The following is an 11587-nucleotide window of genomic DNA, read 5'->3' on the forward strand; positions in this document are numbered from 1 at the left end:
AGCCTGATCCAGCCTTGTCTTGAAAGTCTCCAGGGATGGGTTATGCACCATACCTGTTGGCAACCCGTTCCAAAGCCTCAGCAACCCCACTGTAAAAGATTTTTTTCCTTATATTTTTCTAAACTTACCCTTTTTGATCTTGAAGTCATTTTCCATTGTTCTATCACCAGACCCTGCTAAAGAATCTGTCCCCTTCTTTCCTGTAGCTCCACTTTAGATACTGAAAGGCTGCTATCAGGTCACCTCACAGCCTTCTCTTCTCCAGGCTGAACAGTCCCATTTCTCTTTGCCGGTCCTTGCAAGAAAGGTATTCCATCCCTTAGATCATTTCTGTGGTCCTCCCCTGGACATGCTCCAACAAGACCATGCCTCTCCTGTTCTGAGGATTCCACATCTGAATGCAGACCCTCATGTGAGACCTGGAGAAGAAAATCAAGGAAAAAGGGTTAAAAAATAAGGGAAAGGTGTAGAAAATTGTGCTCTGCAATGAGGTCCTTGCAAGACTTTTTTACTGGCTTTGTTATCTAACATTTAAGCCATGTTTTGCTACTTTTCTTGCTATCTGTCTGGTCTCCTAATTTTAATGGTAGGCAAGGTGTAGTTTTAAAAACTGATGACCAAAAAAAGATGATAGGTAGTACTGCTACAGTTCTACAGTCAAAAGTGATAGCACATCTACTGGAAGATGCTGCCTACAGAAATGGTAAAGGGAAACTGGCAAGGCGATGTTCAAATGTGAGATGTATTGTACTAAGTTCTGCATAAAGAAATTTGATGCAAAAATACTGTCTGGCAACAACAACAAAAAAATAGCTCATAAAAAATCTGGAGCTGAGTAACTGATACTGTTGCAAAAATGGCAACCCTTACTTTAGACTGGATTAATTTTAGTTTGGATGTCAACTGCCAACCCAAGGAGAGTATTATTCTCTTCTGGTTGTAACTGCCAAAACCTCATTTGGAAGACTATTTGGCTACTGTACTCTTTGAATTGGAGTGACAGTTTGGATAACTTAAAGAATGAAAAACATAATTTGAAGAATGACACATGATGAAAAAATGAATGAATCGGTTTTAGGAGTGAGGTGATGGCACGGGCTTCCTATTTGGAAGCAGCTATTTATGGTGCAAATTAACAGTGATGGATTGTTTACCAAAGCTGCTGGAGAAGATGTATAATTTAATCTGCATCAAGAGTTTAAGCTGGAAGTAGGAATTACTTCTTTTTAACTGTTATGCAGATGCACAGTCATTTCAAAGGATTTCTGATTATCAGATTGGGTGAATGTCCATGAAGAATGTTCCAGGCACAGATGATCAAGTACCTTTTTTTAGGTGGGATTAGAATGAATAGCTGAAGTCTGTGTTTGTTTCAGTCACTCTCAGATATTTTGCATAGGCATGTGAAAGGGTGTATTATGTAGAAATCTGAACCTCTTTCCTTGCTACTAGTATTCAGCATTCTCTCCTATGCAGAAATCCTTCTGTCTGATGCTCATTTCTGAGCCACATCCTAAATTAATGTTTCCAAGTACCTGGTTTTGGCACCATGGTCACAGTTCCATTAATAGCTATAATTAAAGTTGATTTTTATTTTTCTTTGTGGCTTCTACATCCATATGTCCATAGGGAATGAGCTTTACTGTCACCTGGAATTTCAGACTTGACATATAACCTTCCAGTTCTCAGTGAAGTAAACCTTTCACTCTGTATCTGATTTTGTTAGTCCTGCTGTCAGCATGATGACAGTCAGGTCTAGAGAATAAAGAACAGGCAATAACGTACTGAAATGCTTTTTTAATCTTTCAACTTCTGTGTAAAGTGATTTTGCAAGGTGTTGTTCTTAACAGATTTGTAGGAAAAATGGCTTTAAAATGCTACCTTTTCCATTCATTCTCTGTGGTTTTTGAATCTGTTCAGGAAGGTACAGATGCATCCTATCATTTCTTACTCTTGTTATTCCTCCAGCAATAACCCCTGCCAAGAGAAAATTAATGAAGATACGCCTCTTTGCTTCCGTAATTTTTCCCAGCATAGCCCAATCTTGTTTTTCTAACCACAAGGCAAAGCTGTTCTCTCACCCTTTTATATGACCATTTGTGCTGGGACAGCCTTTTCCACCCAAATCTACAAATAGCTCATCAAGCCCTGGAGCACTTTGCTTGACTTTGTGGCCTTACTGCGTTTAAAAAAAAAAATCCCTCAAGACCTTCCCACCATTGCCTGTTGCTTTGTCTAATAGCAAAACTAGAAGTGGAGCTGGCATGACCTGCAGAGTAGGGTACTGTGCGTTGTTAACTGTAGTTTTTTTCCTGTATTCACAGAAATGAATATGATGTCATTCTTTTAGACCAACAAGGTCACAGACATCTAGTTGCCACACATATTTTGCCTTATGTACTCAGTACAATGGTGAAAGTGTACATGTATATATGGATCTAATAGCAGAAAGGGGGTAGATAGATAACACTTAGCAACCAGATAAGAAAAGAGTAGGTAAGTTTTGGCATGCAGATGATTCAGAAGAATCTTTTCTGGTCCAGCCCTAAGCAATTCCTATATTAAATACCTGTAAAGTACTCATCTGTCCAGTGGGCTACAAAAAGAATGAGCTCATTTCGTATCTATCCTAAGTCCAGCAAAACTCAAAAACTGTCAGCAGGAGTAAGTCTGATACCTTGCAACAACCATAATGTGTAGTGTCTTCCTTGCAAACTAAAACGATATTTTTGTTTTCATTTGAAAATAACTAAAGACACACTGAAATGACTCAGCAACAGAAAACAACTGATACAAAACAAGAACTCATTACAATTAAGTACAAAGATAACTAGTTTTTTCCTCTGTGTCTTAGTTTTGCTGTGCATGGGTTTAGCACAAAGATGTGGAACATAATTGCTCATTCTCAGCTGTGGTCCTTGCAGAACAAGAACACTGCAAGGTGAGTCATGGTAGCAATGCAGCAGAAGTAGCAACATGGAACTGAATTTTCTCTGCTTTGTATGCTTAATCTTCAGTTTGTTCACATCTGTCTTTTTTCCTTCCACCACTTAAATAAGTATATGTTCATTAATGGTTGGAATGCCCTTGCCTGTTTTACTTCATATTTGCAGTTTACAAATTCCAACCATCTCTATCTACTAATTTTCATTTGCTAGTTATTTTTCTTTCACTGTTGTTTTTCTTTGAAAAAGTACAAACCGAATGATAGTGGTAGAAAGAGACACACTTGAGCAGATTGAAGAGACTCATCAGGTCTTACTGCAAGGCTTCCCTTAAATGGGCTGAGCCCTGCCTCCATGCACCATATCTATCATGACACTATAGTCAATAATAACAAGTTTTTAGAGGAATGAATCTGTGTAAATAGGAACAAATAATTAACGTGACAAAGGGATAACGCCCTTATCACAGCTGATAGGGGTGAGCCTGGTAGGTATTTGCTGCAGGTTAATTGACCCTGAAATGTGGTAATACGTTCATCAAGGATAAAGTTTCCCTTATCTACCATTACTTCTATATTTCTCCTCCCACATTATGCAACTGATCTTGAGAATAATGGTGCTTAGTCATATAGCCTGGTGTTATTCAAGATATTAAAAAATTCTTGTAGATAATCTCCAGGAATTTACTTCATGGCCTTATTCACGTATCGTAGTATTTGCTTTGCAAAAACTTGGATCTTGTAGGAGTCAGCAAACAATTTCTCATGACCTACTGTGATTCTTTGGACTCTTCTTTCACTTCACTTTTAGATCTTCACTGAATGTATTACATTTACTTCCATTATTTGTGCTCTAATGTGTGAAGACATTTAGGAGTCAGAAGTAAACATATAAAAGACATGGAGCATGGTCTGGAGGAGGGTTTGTAGTGACTGTAAAAGAGCTCCATTTTGGATCTCTCTTTTCAGATCACAGAACTACACTTCACTTAGTGAAAGGCTCACAGTTAGCCACTCAATCCTTCTGTTACAGGCTGTGGATATCCTGTCTGACTCTACTTGCTTCTAATCTTCTGAAGTGGGAACAGACTCTCCATAGCTCCTTCATTTGAAACAGCATTCCCAAATGCCTGGAAATTGTGAGTACTTTTAACATGTCTTCTGAGAAATTGCCTGTGGCCAGTATTTTTGCCTGAGTATGGAGTGGCTGGTTTTTGCACCTGAGTGTATTTGGTTCTCCTTGTGGCCATATTGTTCCTAAGCACAGGATGGTGCATGTGTGCAGATAGACTGATAGCAGTGGGCTATTCTCAATCTAAGTGGTGTCAACCATTTTATGCTGTGGAAATGCTCGATTCTCTGACTCATTCTGCCTGGGCAACATACATACTTTTATCCATGCCATAAAATGATCCAAAAGAACATCCTAAAACTTTTACAAAAGAGGCTTTGATGGGAGCACTTCTTGATAAGTTTGGGGTAAACTAAGAAGATGCTTCTCTTTTGTTGTTTATCTGTGAAAAGTATTCACAGCATGGAAAACCGTCTGGACTGTGCACAGAAATACCATTGCAGAGCAATGTTGGAGTCCATTAATGCTAGGATTACTGGGACTGGGTATCCCTGAAGTGGCTACTGGTATTCAGCAAGCCTGGAGCATTTTCTTCATTCAGTTGTTTTGGTTCAGGAGAGAAAACATGCTTAGAAACTAAAGGCACTATATACATAAATCAGTACATGGGACTGAAATCAGTAGAGTTGGCAGCAGGTTGAAGTTTGACTAATCAAGTCAGTCAGGATAACCTGTTCTAAAGCAGCAGGGTTCAAGCCAGAGGAGGATCTACTGTTGTTGCAGACTGTCATGTTGAGATTAATACAAACCAAATTCATGGGAAAAAAAGACATGTTAGCTAGTGTACTACATGGTTTTTACACAGTTTCAACTTCTACTACAGCTGTGCTACTCCCTCTTCCAAGTTTGAATAAATTTTTGTAAGAGATTTGACGAGTACCGTTCAAAAAGGCATGAGGCATCAGCTTATTAGGGTTAATTCCAATTTCTTGAAACCAGGGAAAAATTGTCTGCTCATGAAAAGGCTCTGCTGCTTCTATATAGTATTACTCATTTGTCTTGTTTTGATCTTGATATCTCTACCTGCCTCTATATCTGTAAAACCAGAAAAGTTCACAGGATAGTAAAACAAGATGCCAACCTAAGACTAGTTTTAAGATAGATTCATTTCTGAGAGTGAAATAGTTTAGGAATTCTCTAAAGCTGTTGCGAACTGTGTGTATCTGACAAAAGCTACCCAAACAGTATAACCCACACTAGGAAGACACTCCAGGTTTTCCACAGTTCACTGCAAAGTCTGTCCTTCTTTAAGCAGACAAAGTGACCTTTCCCAGCTTAAGACAGTAGGCATCAAAAGTACGTATGCATTTTAACATGTGTCTTTTTTTTAGGAGATTAATATTATATGAAGAAAGACATCTTGCCTATAAAGAGTTTGGGTTTTATTTATTTATTTATCTGTCTATCTATCTATCTATCTATCTATCTATCTATCTATCTATCTATCTATTTATTGAAAGAGTGAAATGGTAAAGTTCAGCATGCTGTTTCAAATACCAACAACAACAAACCCAAAAAATCATATAGAGGTATAAAATTCAAAATCAAAATGAAAAATGCTGAGTGGTTCTGAAGTTTCTGTACTATGGAAAAGTGTTTAATTCCTGAAACGCCCTTGGACAAAGTACCCTATACTTTTAAAGTTAAGTACACTCACTGCACTGGGAACAGAGAAAGTGCTCCTATATGTATTTTCCTTTGAACTATGCCCTCAACTGTACTGAAAACACAATATATGCTTCTCGTAGGGCAACTGTTCCGCTTCACATTTCTGGGTAAATCAGTACCCAAGACCAATGGCAAAAGCTAGTGATCTTGGAGATGAAGAAAACGCCCTGTAATTTTCTGCTGGCATCACAACTCTTAGGATTTTAATCTTTATTCAAAATATATATGTATTTAAACACAGGATCTTCATAAAAAATGTTCAGACCACATGTAGACAAACACTGACTAGACAATTTACCACATCCTATGTAATTCACAACTCTAAAAAGAAATTTAGCCTTCTCTTTCTCTCTCTCTCTCTCTCTCTCTCTCTCTTTTTTTTTTTTTTCCCCAGTATATTTTTCCAAAAATGCTTTGCTTCCTGTTTTGGCAGGAATGAGTTTATTTGGACATGAGTCTGGACATACTGTGATTTGAAGGGAACAGGTATATTCCACATCTCCAGACAGAAAATCTATTGATTATCTAGTTAGTGTCACTGCTGGAAGGCTCAGGCTGAACAGCACTGCTCAGTAAGTGAATGCGTGGTTGGCTGTGCAGGGGAATCTGACTTTTTGGCTAGGAGTTTGCTATCCAAATGAGATTAAAAAATAGCAAAATCTGCTGAAGGAAGCACTGGGGTGATCTCTCTGGGGTCACTGTGCGTGAAGGCTGATGTTTTCAGTTTGATTACAGTGTGCATTCCAGCAGAGACACTTTGTGATTTCCCTTGGAGTCTTCATGTGTTTTATCAAATGACTGCTTAATTCAAAAAAGAAAACCAACAAAACACAGTCTCTCCGAGCAGGGTTTGGAACCCAAGTTTTCCTATTTCCCAGAGAGTGCCCTAAATGGTTTGGCTGGAAAGTAACATTCTTGGCCTACTAAATCTTGAATTCCTTTATGAAGGTGGAACAGTTCCAGTAGAAAGTACTAAAAGCACCGCAGTTTCTTCTGCCTCACATAGTCTGTACATCTGCCTGCTAGAGTGTTCTCCCAGACAGTGTGGAAGGAGATCTGAACTCCTTTTGGCTGAACAGACCATAGGACCCAGGGTTCCTAAGTCTTCTGTGAGTGTGCTGGTCATGGAGCTGTTAGTTAGAAAAAAGCATGGATCTGTGAGCTAAAAAAATGTAAACAAACAAACAAAAAAAATAACCCCCCACATGCTGTCCTGTGCATAACTGTGCTTCCTCCTTGTAAAAAGGCTCAAACACAGGCTGCTGAGGGCCTTTTGCAAGCTCCTGAACATAAGAACATTCAGCTTGGAAAACGAACTGGGGGAGGTGGAAGACAGCACAGTCACTGATCAGTGATCTGTCTGGCATTACAGAGTTATAGTGGTACAGCTCTCAAGATTGTGGAGCTGCTGTGGGTGAATGCAGGCTAGCTTGGAGGCAGGTGCAGGACAGTAACCATAAGGATGTACTTTGTGCAAAGGGGAAGCCCAAATGTGTGGAACTCTGTGGTGGAAAAAAGGAATGCAGCCGGGCTTGTTCAAGGAACTACCCTAGGAAAGATCATGTGAGGAACTGTCCTGAAGAGTGAAGTATGGGTGTCCAACCTTATGGCTTGCCTGGGCTGCACTGAGTGAAGGTGCATTGAGGGCTGCATCTATGAAGGTTGTCCCAAAAGTAATGCCTCCTAATAATTTCCATGGAAACTACAACCAATACAAAGAGCACAAGAACACTATCTAGCAGGACAAATCCTCAGATACAAAACACCTTTTTCAACACAGTTATCATCATTAGCTCTGCATTTTCACCAGCAATGAACAAGAGCCTGCATACTGTGCTCACAGCTATCTGAAGCCACTCTCAGCACTACTGAAATGCACTTCCCAACACCTCACATCCACTGTTTGGTCTTCATAAATGTTCAGCAAGCACTGATGAATTTCAGTGGGTGAAATTTTTCCTGTGTGGAGGAATTCAATTTCACACCTTTGTTCCAACTGGCTACTGAGTACTGGTGACTTTCCTAAGGGTTGTAGGTGGAGCAGTTAGTATTTAGAATCCTCATCTATGACTTGAACAATGGGACTTAAAGTTCACAAAGTTTACAGATGACAATGAACTGTGATTTAAAGGCTGCTAGTCAAAGCTAATGCATAGCAGGACCTTTGCAGTCTGGAAGTATGACCAGATGACCTCCAGTGGCTCATGCAATTATACACTAATCTATGACTATCTTCCATTTCAACAACCAGGATCCCAACAGAGAGGATATAAAATAAGGGCAGGAACTATCTCACATCACTGAGATGTGATTTATTTGCTTCTGTGAGGCCTGCATTTTTTTCAAATGACAATCTAAAATGATATTGAGAGCGGTATAATTAATTTACAGAAAGAATTATAACAAAAATATTTCCACAGATAAATAATACTTTTATATATATACTGTTGACTTATTTGATACAGAAAAAAAAATCTCAAAATCCATGTATATACCTAGGATATAAACAGAGGTAAATCAAGAATGATCTGAACAATTTTGAAATATATTCTATTTTAAATGCTACAAGTAGATCATACTTAGATGCTCATAAATTATGTTATTTTGAAAGGGGAAAATAAGATAGCAAAAGATGCTTAATAAAAATGCAAATGAATAGCTGGCTATTTAATGACAGGATATTGCAATGTAGATAGTATCGACTATGCATTGAAATTAATACTCATGGCCATGTGAATATTGTCAAACTTTAGCAAATAATCTTTATAGCTTCTGAAACAGGCTCATTTTAGAAGATCATTATGCCTTAGTAGTTAAATGAAAATGAGATAGTAGCTATATAATGGCAAGTACCATTGAATTAACTTTTAAAATAAACTTTCTAGATGCTTAATACTAACACTGGGCTGTGACAAGTGGAGCCATGAAGAATTTCATTAACATAGTAATGCTCAATGTTTCATTTGATTTTAATGGAAAGTTTATGGAAGACTGCTATTAAGGCTGGGTGGGGGAAAAGATCGCTATCGTTCTACAAGTATAACCAAAGGGCTTAATTTTCATTAGCTCTTGAATTGTTCCTTTATCTTCTCTTGCTTCTTAACAGCATGTGCTTGTCAAAAATAATAGATTGAAACTGGAGGGCAGGTGGGTTTTAAATAGCAATGATTTTGTTTTCAAAAACAAAACTCTATTTGTTTTTATGAAGGGAACAAATTAATTTCTGAGTGGTAATTTTTTTACCCCACAAGAAGTATGCATGCTACTCCTAGCAAGAGTGTTGAGTGTATCTTGAAGTTTTGTCTGTTGTCTAGGATGTAGAGAGTTGGCCATTGGCAGCCATTCAGAACCATTTAAGGGAAAGATTTGCTCATACATCTTGAATCTGGACATGGTGAGTTTTGGACATCTCATTCATTAATGTTGTGAGTGATGACTCAAGACTCACCAAAACTTGTATTTCCCACATTTACTGAATTGTGCATTGTGTGCTTTTTTAATGATTGTGCCAGATTCCAGGGAGAAGTCTGCATGGAGTGTTCTAGACACAACTTTTTCCATGCTTCAAAAAAAGTAAAAGTAAAATTTAAAAGGCATTTTTGTTCACTGATGTAAAAAAAACAAAAAAACTTACAAAGAAAAGCAATTATTTAGCATGAGAAAACTGTAGAAATGCAATGAAGAAATAAGAGAGGGAGCTGTACTGAGCTGAGTTTCACTCATCCAAAAAGCTGGAAAGTTTAGATGCCTGAAAGTTGAACTGTTGTATCTCAAGTCCTGCCTTGGACTGCAGTATATATGGTGTAGCAATGGATTGCTGTGGGGCAAATGTGTGAGCTGGAGAATGTGGAAAAGACTTTCTAATAATGTAAATAAGCAGCTGAAATAACTTCATCTGTTATATTTGATAACAATAATTTTGAGCAATAGGCTTTTTATACTGTTAACGCTGTTTGACAATAGGTGCTCCCTACTTTATGTGCTTTAGATGGGGAACTCTTCAGTCATTACTGGGTTTGAAACACCTTATCCTCTTCCAGAGCTAGCCTACAGGCCACACTTCCTTAAAAAAAGCAACAAAAAAAACCCACATAAATATAGAGTTGCTGTGTGTTTTTTGATTAACATGCAGCCTTATGAGACAAAAAACTTTATTCATTTGCAGTAGTTTGTATTGCGAGACTACACTGCATAACTTGTGGAGTTTGTAATGCCTTGGCCTTCTCTGTGGGCCTTTGCATTTCATTTGACATTTCTGCCTTCAATAGCTTTTCTTTTCCAGGGGACTAACAACATTGTCTCAGAACAGTCTTTCTTTTAAGACTAAGATAGACTTCTGCTCAAAGAACAATATTCAAAGAACAGATAAAACCCAAAGTAATTAGAAAACAATTTTTTTTGAGGTTCAGTACCCCGGATATTAAAGCTTTCAGAAAAAACAGGTCACTTATATCAGCTGAAAAGTCCACTGAACTCACTGTTTGTAGCTGTAAGCTTTGATATATTTTGTCCGTAAAGTGTCAGGCATAACTATGAGAATGAATAAGGAGAATAATCTCTATAGTATGTCTTCTCCTGGTTATCTAAGCTGTAAATATTGAATATAAATGTAAATTTATAGATAAGTAAAATGAAGACTCTTTTCTACAGCTCCAACATAGCATAAATATAGATAAATATATGTAGTAAAACTGGATTCAAGGAGGTGTTTTTCACATTCTTTAGCCATGAAAAAATAGGTGAATTGCATATTTGTAAATTCCCTTGCACTTAATGTAGCTGCTAGGAAGCAGTATTTTCACATATCATATGAGAAACCAGGATAACTGAGCGCATGTTGCAGACAACTGAACACATGCTCATGGGAATGACTTACAACTTACAGGAATGGAGGCTCTTTAGCTACAGTTACAGAATACATCATTTGAATTTATGTGTGAAATTCACAGAGTCCCACCATTAGTAAATCAGTTTGCTTTTCCAGTTTCTTCCAAATAACCTTCAGTGAGATTACCCATGTGGAGATCAACAACATCTTTTCTTGAAAGTATGTTCCTCTGTTTCTGCAATGGGAATTACAAGAGGACTTATCCCTGAAAGACAACATGAACATAGTATTTTTTAATTTTTTTTTTTATTTTCCAATGAACTATGTGTTGGAAGAATTCTCAGCATAAGCCAGAATTTTAAATTACGTATTTTCATTTATGAGACATATATGCTGGTCATGTGCTGGGGAAGGACTTCAGATTTTTAAAAGAACATTTACAATATTATACTGCAAAGTTTCAGAAGAGTCCATTAAGTAAATTGGGAATTGTATATATGGAAGAAGCATTGCATTCAAGGCTTTAGAGCTTACTATGATTAGAGTGTTCTCTGTAGGAGATTTGTGAAAATTTCTTTGTCCTGGGCATCTGCCAAACTTAAGGCTTTAATGCTCTGAGATTCTGAGTCACAGAAGCAGACTGACTGCTCACACAGCATGTTGACTTGCCAGGAGGTGGGTGAGGGAGGTAGTAGGCAGGTTAGAATGGAGAAGGACATGAACATTAATCTTGTCATTCTGTAATAAACATTTTGCTCCGTGGCTCTTTTATGGCTTCGGGTTTTTGATCTATTTATCAAATTTGCCAAGAAAAACAGGATAGAGATGAGATCCCTTTTCTCTTTCAGGCTGATAATAAAAGAACATGTAAGTGCTTGGTATAAAAATGCTGGAAAAATAAGGATAAACCTGGTACTGAACATGGATAGTTAAATATAGCATCAATCCATGATAACTGTCATTTGAAATGAGTAGTTTGTGGTCAGAAAATAACTTCTTTCAATTCTTTAATTTG

The sequence above is a fragment of the Coturnix japonica genome, chromosome 3 (genome assembly GCF_054131305.1).
Source record: "Coturnix japonica strain WE chromosome 3, WE-NBRP24, whole genome shotgun sequence".
Classification (NCBI taxonomy): Eukaryota; Metazoa; Chordata; class Aves; order Galliformes; family Phasianidae; genus Coturnix; species Coturnix japonica.